Source organism: Lissotriton helveticus, chromosome 7 (genome assembly GCF_964261635.1).
Source record: "Lissotriton helveticus chromosome 7, aLisHel1.1, whole genome shotgun sequence".
In the NCBI taxonomy this organism is placed as follows: Eukaryota; Metazoa; Chordata; class Amphibia; order Caudata; family Salamandridae; genus Lissotriton; species Lissotriton helveticus.
The window spans coordinates 697461698-697478819 of record NC_136068.1 but is presented as its reverse complement, the minus strand read 5'-3'; positions in this window follow the sequence as shown (position 1 = coordinate 697478819).

Here is a 17122-nt window from a genome sequence, read left to right as displayed (position 1 = left end):
GATTGTCCAGGGGTGCAGAGGAGGTGAGGCCTGTATTGAAGAGTGTAGTGGAAGAGAGGTTTGTCCAGGGGTACAAAGGAGGTGAGGCCTGTGTCTAAGACTGCAGTGGGGGATAGGCTTCATGAAGTCTAGTCCACTACACTCTTAGACACAGGCCTCACCACCTATGCTCCCCAGGAAAGAACTCTCTCCCACTACAGTCTTGAACACAGGCCTCACCTCCTCTGTACCTCTGGACATGCCTCACCTCATCTGCACAATCTACTTCCTAATCTGAGGTAACACAGGTGACATCATTGTGAAAGGTTGAAATATATGTATTTAATCATGCAGACACTATTTATTCCTTCTCAAAAATCTAAAAGCCATTGATTTTCCTCAAAATCGTTTTTCAAATCACATTTAAGAAACACAGCACAGGTCCTATGTACAAGCATTCAATTTCACTACTGAAACCTCACTATTTCACAAAATACAAATTCTCTATCTTGCAAATGTTGATACCAATCATTATCAAAAAACATGACCCAAACCAACAGCAAAGAAGCTCAATGTGCTTCCTAGTATGAGGTAACACAGGTGACATCATTGTAAAAGGTTCAAATGTATTTCTTTAATCATGCAGACACTATTTATTCCTTCTCAAAAATGTAAAAGCCATTCATTTTCCCCAAAATCGTTTTTCACATCACATTTAAGAAACACAGCACAGGTCCTATGTACAAGCATTCAATTCAACTACTGAAACCTCACTATTTCACAAAATACAAATCCTCTATCTTGCAAATGTTGATACCAAGCATTATCAAAAAACATGACACAAACCAATAGCAAAGAAGCTCAATGTGCTTCCTAGTATGAGGTAACACAGGTGACATCATTGTAAAAGGTTCAAATGTATTTCTTTAATCATGCACACACTATTTATTCCTTCTCAAAAATGTAAAAGCCATTCATTTTCCCCAAAATCGTTTTTCACATCACATTTAAGAAACACAGCACAGGTCCTATGTACAAGCATTCAATTTCACTACTGAAACCTCACTATTTCACAAAACACAAATCCTCTATCTTGCAAATGTTGATTCCAAGCATTATCAAAAAACATGACACAAACCAACAGCAAAGAAGCTCAATGTGCTTCCTAGTATGAATAACACAGGTGACATCATTGTAAAAGGTTCAAATGTATTTCTTTAATCATGCAGACACTATTTATTCCTTCTCAAAAATGTAAAAGCCATTCATTTTCCCCAAAATCGTTTTTCACATCACATTTAAGAAACACAGCACAGGTCCTATGTACAAGCATTCAATTCAACTACTGAAACCTCACTATTTCACAAAATACAAATCCTCTATCTTGCAAATGTTGATACCAAGCATTATCAAAAAACATGACACAAACCAATTGTAAAGAAGCTCAATGTGCTTCCTACTCTGAGTTAACACAGGTAACATCATTGTGAAAGGTTCAAATTTATTTCTTTAAGCATGCAGACACTATCTATTCCTTCTCAAAAATGTAAAAGCCATTCATTTTCCCCAAAATCGTTTTTGACATCACATTTAAGAAACACAGCACAGGTCCTATGTACAAGCATTCCATGTCACTACTGAAACTTCACAATTTTACAAAATACAATTCCTCTATGCAAAGAAACTCAATGTGCTTCCTACTCTGAGTTAACACAGGTAACATCATTGTGAAAGGGTCAAATGTATTTCTTTAAGCATGCAGACACTATTTATTCCTTCTCAAAAATGTAAAAGCCATTCATTTTCCCCAAAATCGTTTTTGACATCACATTTAAGAAACACAGCACAGGTCCTATGTACAAGCATTCCATGTCACTACTGAAACTTCACAATTTTACAAAATACAATTCCTCTATGCAGTAAAAACTTTTTACCAAGCATTATCAAAAAACATGACACAAAGCAACATTAAAAAACCACAATTTGCTTCCAAATCTTCTCCATAGAGTATACAAGTCTCTATCTATATTAAATGAATCATTACTCACCTTTACAAATGCTTTAGGAGATTGAGAACAGTGTCAGACACACACACCAATATTTCTTTAGCAGAGCAAAAGGTATGTACTCCAGGCACTGTAACCATGAATGGCACAGAGAACCTCTAATTCTACACACATATTCCTCATGGTAACCAATCAACTCGTCCCTCTCTATTTTCAAACCAAAGCCCTTCCCCCCTCAGCCCTTTTTACCTGTTACCATAGCAACTCCCTCCTCACTGACCTCTCAGGTTTAAAAGTTTATTCTACAATGTTGCAATTGAACTTTGCAAGGATGTTTGACCTCTTAATACACCAGCTTATCCAGTGCAATGTTTCTTTAAATGACTTTCTCTTAACCATTCAAATTGCTTCTTTCACAAAACAGAACTATGCACCCTAACTTTCAGTTTTCAACTATCTGAATCCACCAATCATTGCTTGTGATTCAAGAGCACTGAAACTCCACATTTTTTTTTTGTTGCAAACTCCTACTGTTCCAACTGCCATGTCATTCCCACACTTCATCTGACTGCACCAGAACCTCCTCTTACCATGTATTCTGTCTGGATTATTGGACATAGCTACATCCACTGGGCTCAAAGGTATGCAGCTTCCAGAAATGTTCACAACCTTGATTTACCAAATGTGAACATCAAATGGATTGGCCAGAGAGGATTGAGATGTCATCAATTGATACCATTGGTGAAAACCTTTTTGCATCTGCCACACCCTCACCTCATAATTCTGCACTGTGGTGGAAATGACTTAGGCACTTTGACTGGGGTAGGTCTGGAAATGCTTTTAAAGGACACCTTTGAGCAATTGATGGCACTTTTTCCTCAAACTGCCTTGGTATTTTTCAATATATGCCAAAGACAGAAATGGAAGTTGTCCAACCAATTTTGTCCACAATTTGAGAAAGCACGGAAACATGTGAATAAATCTGTTTCTGCTTACATGAGAGACTATGGAATGGGTTCAATATACAACAATAACTTGCGTTACAACATGCAAGATATCTACAGAGGAGATGGTGTGCACTTCTCATATGAGGGGAATAGAATATTCCTCCTGAATATAAGACTGTGCATTGGAACCTACTTGTAGGTACCTAAATCTGCCACAGAACCCAAAAGCTCTTTTCAGGGCTACCCTACCTCTGATCTCTCAAAATGATTATTTTTCTCTAACTTTTTTCACTGTTTTTCACCAAAGTACTCTCCCCGGTACGCTCCCCGGTACGCGTACCGGGCGCTTACCCCGCGAAAATAAAAAAAAAATGTTTTTTTGGGCCTCCTAAGCCCCCCTCAGAAAACCTAGGGGGTCAGGGAGTGTCTATCGTGCCCCCTTTTACCCATTCCCAACGTTGTTTGTCCTCCATCTTGTGTCTCAAATCTACCGAAACACAAGATGGAGGACTCCCGTAGCGCTGCCGGTACGCGTACCGGGGCGCACACCGGTAAGCGCCCTAAAAATTTTTTAGAAGTTAATTTACATAAAAACCACTGGAGAAACTTTCACCATATATAGATTAGGCCCTACTACATAGCAGTCCCTACCATTTTCCCAAATTTGGTGGAATTCCATTGACCCATTTGGGCTGTAGCCCTGTCTAAGTATCCTGAGGTAAATTACATGACTAAAACACATATGAAAGTGTTAGAATTTGCAACCAATGAAAATGTTACTTTCATTTTCTACTTTTTTTTCCTGACATTCCATTGGTTATGTACATGAATATAAATGAAAAATGAGAGGGAAACACAGCCATTTTCAGTACTACTACCTGAGGTACATTTATAAAGGATTTCCTCTGAAAACATCAACTCCTTTCTGAAAGGTAATTTGTTAATTTGTAAGGGGAACTATGTTCTGCACTTATTGGAAAAACGTTTTCTGATAGTTTTTTACTGTCCCTCTGTTATAGTTATAGATTGAGATAGGCTTCTTGATGTGAAGGAGTCGAGATCCAGGTGTTGATAAAGGTGAGTTTATTCAACAGGTAAAGCAGTACAAGTATTCACCATCCTGCCTCAGCAACCGCCAGGATCAGAATGAAGAACATAGAACTAAACAGGTAGGAGAGAACGTGGAATACATGCTGGCATAACACTCCAAACAGAGATAACATTAAGATGAGGCACAACATATCTCCTCCCTTTAAAGGAAAAAAAAACAAAAAAACAGTAAAATAAAAACAAGGAAAAAAAACAAGAACAAATGAAGAACAAATTAGTATCTGACAAATTCATCGAATTTCTTAGGTACCCGAAGAGTCCTTCCATGGGAGGTGTGACTCAAACCAGAGGACACTCCTTGTGTAGATCGAGGATCAGAAAGAAACTTCTTGGAACAGGTGGGGAAAGAGTCTGGAAAGTGACATGTGCCCTGAGAAGAACCTGAAACAACTTGGGAACCCTTGAGGAGAGGACAATCCTTCAAGGACACATCCGTGGATGATTGCTCAACCACTTCCTCAACAGGAACCTGCTTCTTGGCGTACAAGGCAATCCTGCGAAAATTCCAATTTTGCCCATTCTCTAGCACAACATGCCATTTGTGTACTTCCTTAACCTTCACAGGATCGGAAAACTTATTCATGCCAAACTCCCTACGTCCTAACTTGATTTTAACCAAGTCACCCACTTCAACTCTACCCACCTTTCCAGGAACCACCTTAGAAGCGACACTACCTTCCCACAGCCATTGCGGGACCAGCTTAGTTCTGGGAGTCCTTCCACGCATGCACTCAAACGGAACCAAATCAGTCACCCCATGGGCTGTAGTATTGTAAGACCACACCATATCTTCTACCGCCCTGCGTACGTCCTTCTGTCCTTGTACAGACAACTGTATAGTACCCTTAATCAAACGGTTCATTCGTTCAACCAATCCATTGCCCTGGGGGTTGTAAAGGGAAGTACAAATGTGTTGAATACCATGATTGATTAAGAAAGAATGCATAGAGGACGATGTGAGTTGGGTGCCATTATCAGTAACGAGGATTTTCGGAAAGCTCTCCTTAAGGAAAAGAGCTCTCAACTGTTTTATAACGGCATCCGTGGTGATATTCCTCATAAACTCAACACACAACCACCTAGAGGATACATCAACAAGAACTAAAGCAAATCTACAATCAGCAGGTAAGGAGTCCATGGGACCAATGAAGTCCAAACATAACTTATCCCAAGGCAAAACACAAGAGCCGACAATAGAGCCCTGCGGAGGAGAGGAGATCTTCAATCTTTTTTCACTCTCCTTACACAGAAGACAAGATTCAACCCACCTACGCACATCATCGTCAACTCCTGGCCACCAAAAGGTTTTTTTAACCCTTTTTAGGGTCATGTTTTGCCCGAGATGTCCCTCATGGGCTAAACAAAAGATTTTCCTCCTAAGAGAGGATGGCGGGACAAACCTCTCACCACGTAACACCAGATCATCAGAAGCACCCAAACTCAGCTCTTCTTGTAATTTGACAAAAGAACGCAGAGAAGGTTTAACATTCCCTTCCCTTCTCCATCCCAAACGTATAGCATCAACCAACTCTCCAAAATCAGCATCCTCTAGGACAGCCTGATGCCACTCTTCTCTAGAGATAGAATGGAATTCAGAAGAACAAGCATCTTCAAAGGCAGCAATTAAACAGACACTCTCATCCTCCAAATCCTCACCCACATCCTTTGAAACAACAGGAAGACGTGACAAGCAGTCCGCCTGTGTATTCCTCCAACCGGAAATGTGCTCTAATTTATAAGTGTAATCTTGTAACTTAGCAGCAAACTTCATTAGGCGGGGAGAACCATTATTGGCTCCGCCCGGTGACAGAATTTTGAGAAGGGGCTTGTGGTCAGTTCTTAGACAGAATACCATACCCCATAGGTAGGTACGAAAGTGCGAAACGCCCCAAACAGCAGCTAGGGCCTCACGCTCGATGACAGCGTAGTTGCGCTCAGAGGAATTGAGGCAGCGAGAAGCAAACGCCACAGTTTTCTCACTTCCTCCAGACCTCTGAGATAACACAGCGCCAACACCGTAAGCACTTGCATCGACTGTAACGTAAGTATCCCTACCAGGTTCAAAGGTTGTCAAAATGCCCGCATTAATGATATCACTTTTAACCAGTTCAAAAGCTTGTGACTGTAACGTTCCCCACTCGAAGTGCACACCTTTTCTAAGTAACATTCGTAACGGTTCAGTCTTATGTGAGAAATTAGGGACAAATTTGGAGTAGTACTCCACTAAACCAAGAAACGACTTGAGTTGGTCTTTGTCAGTAGGAATAGGAGCACACCTGATAGCTTTTAGAAGATCTTCCTTTGGCTTAATACCATTCTGAGAAATAGTGTACCCCAAATAGTCGATTTCAGTTAACAAAAACTGACATTTGTCTTTTCTCAAAGTAAGACCAGCAGTTGAAAGAATTTGTAAAACTTTTGACAGATTAGAATTGTGCTCACGCTCATCTAAACCAGTAATCAAGATGTCATCTTGGAAGAAGTGAACATGCTTTAAGTCTTTGAAAAGAGAATGCATCATGCGTTGAAAAACGCTTGCCGCAGAGGCAAGGCCAAAAGGCAACCTTTTAAATTGAAACACCCCTTCAATGGTGACAAAGGCAGTAAACTTTTTGGAGTCAGGGTGTAACACAACTTGATGGTAGGCGGACCGTAGGTCCAGTTTACTAAAGAATTTAACCTTGTCCATTAGTAAGACCATTTCAGAAATGTTGGGCAAAGGAAATTTGTCGACAATAATGTTCTGGTTAAGAGAACGAAGGTCAACACAAAAACGGAGCTTACCGTCCTTTTTCTGTGTGACTACAACTGGCGAAAGCCATTCAGAAGCTTCCACCGGTTCAATTATGTCTTGCTTCTGCATGTCGTCAAGCATTTCCTTTACCTCCTTCCTAACAGCAATGGGAATTCTTCTTAAAGCATGTCTAACTGGGAAAGCATTTTCCTTAACCTTGATCTCGTGTAAGTAACCTTTCAATTTGCCCAATGTAGGACGGAACACATCAGAGAATTTAGAAAGAACATTTTCAACATTGTAAAAATCATCAACTGCAAGTACCACCTCATCAGACCTTGGGTCAAGAATAATACGTAAGTCGTACTGTTGTAACCACCCAAGAATTGCTGGGCCTTCTTCGGAAATGAAAACCTTGCCTGAAGCAGATCTATCTTTAAATTGAAAAGAAGTATCCATGACTCCCTTCAATTTAATTACCTTCCCTGTATAACCTTTGGGCATGAAATCACTGTGTATGAGTGGTACAGATGGCCAATGTTCCATATACATACTATAAGGTATAATGGAAAACATCGAGCCTGGATCAACCATAAGGGTAACAGGAACATTGTTAAGAATAAAAGAAGCTCTTGGCTTCTGCAAGATAAAATGAGCATTGTCATCATCAGTATCATCATCCACACATAAGAACATTTCTTGAGAAGAAGCATCATCTTCAACAAAACTAACTCTATTAAATGCAGGAGATTTGCATACTTTGCTAATGTGACCCCGCTTACCACATTTACGGCAGCTTTTGTCTCTGGCAAAACAACCCTGAAAATCAGCAGCATGAGACATATCTCCACAACGAAAACATCCCACAAATTTAACCTTCCCACCAGGATTATTATACATCAACCTAGATTTGGGAAGAAAAGTTTTAGGTTTAGTGATACATTTATCAACATTAGAAGGTGGTTCTTTATCAACTTTGGAGACGACGTTGACAGTCTCCTCCTTCTTTAACTCAAGAAGACGCATTTCGTCCATGCATTTGTCGGATTCCTCAACGACTTTCGCGATTGTGATGGCTTCCAGTAAAGTAGGGTTTTTAGCTGCCCATAGTTTTTGCTGCATGCGCTTGTTTTTACACTGTACTATCAGTTGATCTCGAATCATCTGATCTGCCATGGCTCCAAAGTCACATTTCAGGGATAATTCTCGTAAGCGAGCAACCATTTGATCAACTGTTTCTTTGCCTTTTTGTGGAACAGTATAGAATTTGTGCCTTTGCATGACAATATTAATTTGTTTTCCAAAGTATTTTTCTAGTCTCAATTTTGCCTCATTGTAGGGGTTATCAATAGGCTCACCATCATCATTTAAGAGTTCTGGTAGGAATTTGAAGACATGTTGTCCTGCTTTGCCTAGGGAATTCAATAGTATAGCTTTCTTCCTGGTCGCAGGAAATCTAAGGCCATCTATGGCCTCAAGGTAATTTTCGAAGAACCCTAGCCATTCTTCCCATTCCGTGGTGGGAACCTCTCCTTCAATAAGGAAAGCTGGTGGTGGCGAAATTGTATGGTTGGCAGTGGTAGCCATGTAATTTGTATTTTGCAAATTTATAATTTATAATTTAAAATTTTTTGCGGACTAAAGCTGAGGCAGGTGAAGAAAAATGTAAAGTAAGGTATCTTGCTTGTATTGGATAAAGTAAACTGTAGCAAAGTAGTATTTGAAAGGATAGAGTTGTTTTGCCGGTTGAAATTGAACGTGGTTGGCAAAACGGCAATGAAAACGAAGCTGTTTTATACGTGGTTGGCAAAAGTTCTCAAAATGGCCGCTAGACGCAATGCGCGATGACGTCAGCGCGCATAGAGCGTCAGTCACCAGCAGCGTCTCTTAGCAACTGAGAGACAGAACGAAGAGTTCTCGCGCTAGCACGAAGGAATGGCGCTTGAGAACGTTGAAATCCCTCGCGCTGACTTGCGCTGTGTGCTCGAGCGCAGGGACGCGGAAAACGGCCCAAACAACCCAAAAAGAAAGAAACAGTACCTCGGGTTGCCGCTTTTCAGGAGCACAGGAGCGGTGAGCGCCGTGAGGGAACAGCGCTTAGCGGGAGTCCACAGGAAGCGCCAACCAGGAAAGAGGAACGAAGTGTAGCAGAACAGCTCTCCAGGAACACCAGAAACTCCTCACAGACGTGGTAGACCGGAGCGTCGCCAAAATGATGTGAAGGAGTCGAGATCCAGGTGTTGATAAAGGTGAGTTTATTCAACAGGTAAAGCAGTACAAGTATTCACCATCCTGCCTCAGCAACCGCCAGGATCAGAATGAAGAACATAGAACTAAACAGGTAGGAGAGAACGTGGAATACATGCTGGCATAACACTCCAAACAGAGATAACATTAAGATGAGGCACAACACTTCTCTGTTGTAGTTATGGATTGATTTAGGCTTCTCTAGTATAATTATGAATTTACTTAGACTTCTTCACATGCACTTTTTTATATTTCTACTTCCTGCCTGATAACATACACTGCCCAAAGATAACTTCACTGGTAAAAACTCAGAAGTACCTGTCTGAACTTAAACCCAACAGTGCCCTAACTCTACTAATATAGTTATTTTTTATGCAATTTACAGCCAAAAAATGGAAGGTAAAGAAGAGACCAATACAATTTCTTTTGAAATTATGCATAACAACATTCTTAACGAAGACTTTGATTTCATGGATGAGTCTGGGGATCAAGAACTAATAAACTGTCTTGAAGCAATGGAATCATGCAATGAAATTGTGAAGGAGATTCCAGATAATCTGATGTTAGAAGTTTTAATAGAGTATGAAAAATCTCAACAATAAATTTTTATTTAATAATTAAAAATTATTTCAGACATTATTCATTTTTATATGTAATTCTTATGTAATTCTTAAAGTCGTACCAAAAAGATTATATTATAAAGTGAGACATACTATACTGTGCAATTTTTGGGAGTTACATAGTAAGTTTGCTCATAGTTCCTTCCTTTCTCCTACTATATTATCTCCAAAGTGTATTTGACATCTGTTTTTCATCTCCTGCCTCCTTTCTCTCACTGTCTGTCTCTAATCCACGATATCACCGCCAATTTTATGTAAATTTAGAAGAGATTAAATGTAATACTGGAAAACATCATAAGGGAGCAGGATAGAATACCTATGATCCCCTAGACCTTCTCAGGGTGTGCTTAAAGGATCTGTTTCTACTTTCCTGACAGACTATGCTATGGATTCCATATACCACAATAACTTCTGTAACAACATGCAAATTATCTACAAAGGAGACGGTCTACATTGAATTTAAAACTCTGCATTGGTACCTACATGTTCGTACTTAAATCACCCACAGAACACAACAACTCTATTCACAGCTACCCTACCTCTAAGCACTTTAAATTATTATTTTACTGTTTCACTGGGTTTTCCCCTTGGTACGCTCCCTGGTACGCTCCCCGGTGCGCGTACCGGGCGCTCCCCACGCGAAAATCGGAAAATTCTTTTTTTTTTTTGCCCCGTGGGGACCTTTTATGGCCCCCACATCAAACCTAAGGGGCCAGGGGGGGTCTACCCTGCCCCCTTATGGTCATTTCCCCCTTTGTTTTTGCCACCTCTTGTGTCTCGATCCTACCGAGACACAAGATGGCGGCCGCTCCGGACTGTTTGGAATGTTGACAGACACCCGAGAGCCAATCAGCTTTCCACGCGCGAACTCGCGTTACGCGCCTGGTGCGCTCCCCGGTGCGCATACCGGGGCGCGCTTATAGATATATATATATTTTTTAACTTAAATTACTCAAAATCCTCTGGAGCACATATCTTGAGACATAGCAAAGGCACATCGGGCTACCAGTCCCTACAATTTTGCTAAGTTTGGTAAAAATCCATTCAGCCGTTCGAGCTAAAAGTGAGTCCAACCGCCCAATGGAAATTAACATGGGGAAAACACGTTTTGGGACCCCCCTTTTATCTCGGCCCCCGCTTGACGGATCCCCCCCAAACTTTCAGGAAAGGAGCGGAGCGCAGCGAGGCAAATTTGAGGAAAATAACAGGCAGATCCCTTAATCTGCGCCAAAGTTATTCCCAATAGAATATTGCGGATTTCCTATGGAAAACAATCCTAACTATAACTACCTACTGGCGACTGCCAGTAGGTAATATATATATATATATATATATATATATATATATATTTCCACCGAAGGATAAAAAAAGTGCATAAATTAACTACACCTACCAGCATGCATAGAGAACACCAATTCATGCACACCGGAGGCCAATTGAAGAGTGAAGAAATGTAGGGGAGATGTGGTTGCAGAAAAATGATTCTCTGCTTCGGGCCTCTGACGAGAAGCGCAAATGCTTCGAAACGTACGTAAGGCCAAGGACTCAATAACCGGGACCTAAACTGCGTGTTTTTTAAATAAAAGGTCTGTGACATACCTGATGCAGAGTGCGGCCTTAAATCGGAGCAATCTGTTGGGACATATATATATATATATATATATATATATATATATATATATATATATATATATTATTGGACCAACAGGGCAGAATGCATTCCGGCGTGGTGGAGTGTGCCTTCATCAGACGCCCTTCTCACTTGGAAATCACCAACACCCTCCTTTTTTGCTGCTGTGATCCTCCCCCTGGGTGGGGAAGTCAGCTGACTTCTCCTTGCAGATTGCTCACAGCTGTAGTCCGATGTCTGAAGACTGCAGCCCCCAGAATGCATCTTGGTGGTGAGTACTAAAGGCGGAGTCCATGCTCAATGAGCGCTGGAATATCGGGCAAAAGGGGGGTTTTAAGATGTTGAATGTGAGTCCATTGTCCTCCGGCATATATTCATATATATATATATATATATATATATATATATATATATATATAGAGAGAGAGAGAGAGAGAGAGAGAGAGAGAGAGAGAGAGAGAGACAGACATAAGAGGTCGAGGAGAGAACGTGTCATATTGGAAAGAGAGAAAGACTGAAAGAGCACAAGAGAGAGAGACTGAAGGAGTGCATATTATGTGATCCGAATCTGATGATACATTCACAGGAACCGCAAGGGACTCGTTTTCCTCAGCTCGGTAACTTAGCAACGGGAGGCAGCTCTTTCAGTTTGTCCATGTACAAAAGGAAACAAGTGGAGAGCCATTTTCAACAGAGAGATACAGCTTTCCTGCAAGCTGGCCTTAAACAAAGACACACACATCGTTTGAAATGCTGGATTAATTTGTGAATTTCTCCTTCTTAAGTCATTCGGGTTTTTAAGAAACTCAATCCTAATTGCAGGAATAACTTTGCAGTTAATTGGAAGGCTGCAGTTCGCTGCATTGTGATTAAATATGGCCCTGATAATGCATGTGGAGGGATATTTTTGTGCTACAGATGGGAGGATGTAATGGTTATAATTATTTTGTAATTACATACCTTTGTTTCTCACACAAGATAAGCACGATCTTCATTTGTTTTATTTTATTGATGCTTGCAATGTACGCCGAACTGAAAAGGGCCTCAGAACATTTGGAGTAGATGGCAGAGTGCAGTGCCAATGCAGAGCTACGTAAAAACTCAGTGACGGCTAGGAGAAAATGAAGGTCCTACCTCCTCCAAGAAAACCAGAATTTGCAATAAGATAGGTCTCGCATTTATGAGAGTTTGAGCTAATGCATTGTAAATTACTATAGCTTAAATTCTCGCAAATGTGAGACTATTGCATTGCAAATATTTTTTGTTTCCAATCGCCCCATGCCGCACTTCCACGTTAATAGATGACACACCCCTTTCTTTAGATGAGCCGCGTCTAAAGAAAGGGGCGCGGCCGCCATTAAAGTGAAAGCGATTTATGGGGCTCTTTTACCAAAAAAGGATTTGTTTGAAAAAACGTCTCAAGAAAGGGTTGTGGCTTCTATTAACGTGCAAGCGTGGCATGTGGTGTTTGGAAACAACAACAAAAAAGTGATTAAAGAGTACAAATAAATCCCCCACCTTCGGCCCCACGAATAAACCAAAGGTACGGCCGCCACAATTGTGTGCCGTGCTATTAAAAAAAAAATTAAAGCATTAGGAGAGTGCTTGTCCTGCAGCAGGCAGGTGAAAACTATTTAAAGAAAATAGTGCTCAGAGGCTGTAATTAAAGCCTACTGAGTAACAACACGTGTAAGAGGTCCAGTTCTTATGGGAGGTTACAAGATGAGACAAGGCGATACTAAGGAGGGACTACTAAACCTATTGACCAATGAAGAGACAGAGTTTCCAAAGGACAGTGACACAAGCCAATAAAAAATATGGGCGGAGAGTGGGTGGAGCTTCAAGTCCACACCTGAGTGTGCATGCTTGCAGAGCAGCGCATGCACTGCCCAGGCTACTGAAGACCTGAATAAAATCCAGCTCCGCAATCAACAGATGAAGGAACCACATAGAGGTCAGTCATTCAGCGTGGGTTCTCTCACTAGATGCAATACATTTACACAAGAGACAGCTCTACTGTAAGGGTTTTTCCAAGTCCCATGCTAGACCTAGGGGCTTATTTACAAGCCTCTTGCGCCTCCAGCCCGTCACTTTTTCCCATATTAAAGGTGAGGCTCCGGCAGCGCAAGGAGCTTGTAAATAATCCCCCTAATATTTTAGGCCCCCTGTTGGGAACAACATAGAATATATTTCCCATTTTCATGTATTTGAAGCTCTCGCTATTCCAAACAATGCTGAATTATACTTTCAGAGGTAGGTGTACATAAAAACAGCCAAATGCAAGTCATACGTGAAAAAGAAATGATAGAGCCATTTCCTTCATCCCTTGAATCTAGGTTTGTTTTTCTGTCTTACTACAACAGTATTGCATGTGGACTTCCATATCTAACTAGTCTGTTCTTCCTGGTGTCGGAAAAACACAGTAAGAATAACTTGTGTATGTGGATTAGTACATAATTTTAATGCATGCTTAAAATTATACCTTAGTCTTGACCCTGTGCCTCATGGGAACAGTCCAGTCCGAACTGCCAAGCCAGATTTTCCGTGGACCGCAAACAAGCATCCTAGGACCGGTTTTGGGGTTTCACCCCTCTTCAGCCAGGATAGCTTGATTCCATTAGCACAGTGAGCCCAGGATCCACATCTCGGCATACCTGTTCACAACTGTTTCGTTTGCATATGTCGCCCTAAGTGGGAAGGGTGTGCCCAGACATGGGTGCCGTGCTCATTACACCACTGGATTCAAGCTAGCCTGGCTGCTGAAGGGTGATGCCCTGAAACCAGTCCCAGGATGCTTGTTTCCGGTCCAGGGAGGACCTGGCTGGGCAGTTCAGGCTGGACTGTTCCCACAAGGAACAGGTTCAAGACTGATTTACATATGGCTGGGTCCAAACTAGGGTGGTGTGGTGAGCAACAGAATGATGGATTAAACCCAGATCTTTGTGACTGGGGGTGAATATTTGCATTGTCCAGCATTCCATCCATCAACTGTTTGTTTTGCATATGTCGCCCTAAGTGTGAAGGGTATACCCAGACGTGGGTCCCAGTGCTCACTACTCCACTGGATTCAAAATAGCCTGGTTGATGAAGGGTGATGCCCTGAAACCGGTCCCAGGATGCTTGTTTTTGGTCCAGGGAGGACCTGGCTTGGCAGTTCGGGCTGGACTGTTCCCACAAGGAACAGGGTCAAGACTGATTTGCATATGGCTGGGTCTAAACAGGGGTCGTGTGGTGAGCAAAAGAATGATGGATTAAACCCAGATCCTTGTGAATAGGGTGAATGTTTGTATTGTCCAGCATTCCCTGCATCAACTGTTTCTTTTGCAAATGTTGCCCTAAGTGGGAAGGGTATGCCCAGACGTGGGTCCCGTGCTCACTACACCACTGGATTCATGCTAGCCTTGCTGATGAAGGGTGATGCACTGAAAGCGGTCCCAGGATGCTTGTTTCCGGTCCAGGGTAGACCTGGCTTGGCTGTTTGGGCTGGACTGTTCCCACAAGGAACAGGGTGAAGACTGATTTGCATATGGCTGGGTCCAAACTGGGGTGGAATATTGAGCAAAAGAATGATGAATTTAACCCAGATCTCTTGACTGGGTGTGAATGTTTTGATTTTTTCCGCATTCGGTCCATAAATTGTGTGTCTTTTGCTTTCACGCCCTCAGTGCACCAGGTATGTACAGACGTGGGTTCTGGGCTCACTGTGCCACTGGAGTCAAGCTATCCTGGCTGAAGAGGGGTGAAACCCCAAAACCAGTCCTAGGATGCTTGTTTCCTGTCCAGTGAGGACCTGGCTTGGCAGTTTGGGCTGGACTGTTCCCATGAGGCACAGGATCAAGACTGACTTGCATATGACCAGGTCTAAACTGGGGTGGCATGGTGAGCAAAATAATGATGGATTTAACCCAGATCTCTTGACTGGGGATGAATGTTTGATTTGTTCCACATTCCATCCATCAATTGTGTGTATTTTGCTTATTTACAAGGCAGCATTAAGCCACTTAACGTGGCTTAAGCCTGCCTTGTAAAAAAGGCACCCTTTCATGTTATATTTAGCGCGAAAGGGGTGGGCAATGGGTGTTGCGGTGGGCGTTCCACCACAACACCCATTGATTTTTACACTGCCCCATATTTACAAGGGTGATGTAAATAAGGGGCAGCGCCAGAATTGAGACCAGGGAAACCCTGGTCTTACCCTGGCACAGCCAGGAGAAATGTTTAATGTACGGCAATACATGTTGCAAGGAAAGACAGGTACGTCAGGAATTCTGATGTATCTGTCGGCCCAAAATTCACGCATTCTCTTTGTTGTGTTGCAAGCATTACGCAACTCCAGCAATTAGTGAGGGAGGCCTATCTTCAATGCATTGCGCCACCCTTATGCCTGCCATCAGGCAGGCGTAAGGTTGTGACACAATAGCATCCTAGAAGTGGCACACTGAAATCTTATAGATTTCAAGGCACCACTTCTACGAGGCTTTGATGCGGGGGAACACGCACCCTGCAAACATTATACCTGATGCAGGTATAATGTGGCACAGGTGCTTTACAAGGTGACACATCTGCCTAGATGCGTCACCTTATAAATATGGTGTAGTGTAGTTCCTATATCCTTAATAGGCTCTGCGCATTGGAATAATATACACTATAGATTTGACATAGGACTGAGGTCAGTATGTCTCTATCGAGTACATTAAACTTAATTGTGTGTGCCAGCTAACCCAGAGGTCACTAGAAACGTTCTCGAATGAACAAGAAGGGATTAGTCTCTGACAACAGCATAAACATGTCAACTTTGTTTCCCTTAGAGTCGGAACAATATCTTCAGAGTTGTGGAAACAATAACTATTTCACTTAGTCAATCGTGCTTGCTTCATTTCTACAGAGTTGCACAGAAATAGAGAGATGGGCATTTCAATAAAAAGGGTTTATTGAACAGTCTTCTTTCTCATGCAAGAGATATGAACTGCTACAATCGTTAGACAGAATGCGAAGTATAATGCGTACAGCGTAAACTGTAATATAAAATAATACTGTAATAGCATGGTCTGTTGCTATGACATATATAAAAATACATACATAAATAACACAAGCTAAAATACTCAACTGGTGCTTCTAAAATACGCCTACCCCAGTGTACCTAACCTAGGTCTAGTACTATGGAAGAAGTAGGTGCTGGTTTAGCATAGGTTTAGTTTTTCCAAGAATTGCCAAAAGTTTCTCTAGGTTCTAATCAGCTCCATACCTTAGAATGAGAGAGGTTGGTATCACTTTCCCGCGACTCGATTTCCAAACACCCCGCAAGGGAAGTCACAAACACTGGAGCTGGATTCTTGGCAGGAGGATGACAGCTTCTGGTCAGTGCGTCAGCTGGGGAGTTGGCTTCCTTCGGTACGTGCTGTGGCGAGCTGCGTCGTGCAAGTAGGTAGTCGAACTGCACCGAACCACACCGTGCTTTGCGATAGCAAGTGAAGGTATATTTGTACCTTGAAGGTGTTTAGGAATGCCAGTATTGATGTAAAAGTCGGGAATATGAACATCATGAATGAACCTCTAAGGGATAGATGTTCATGCATTATAAATGAGTGCTTGGAGAAATCAATATTCAAGCAGGGGGAAAGTCCCAACGGCTTAAGAGTTTAGTTTTCCAAGAAATCGTTGTGACGTAGATCAACGGATGTAAGTAACCATGCCTGTATTTGGGTAGCATGGACTATGACTAAATAAGGACTGGGTTTCTATGCCTATATAAGGGCAATGTGAATTGTACCTATATAAGGGCATGAATCGGGAAATTCATACGGAATCTAAATTGATACATAACAATGGCACAACGTGGCGCATTGTTT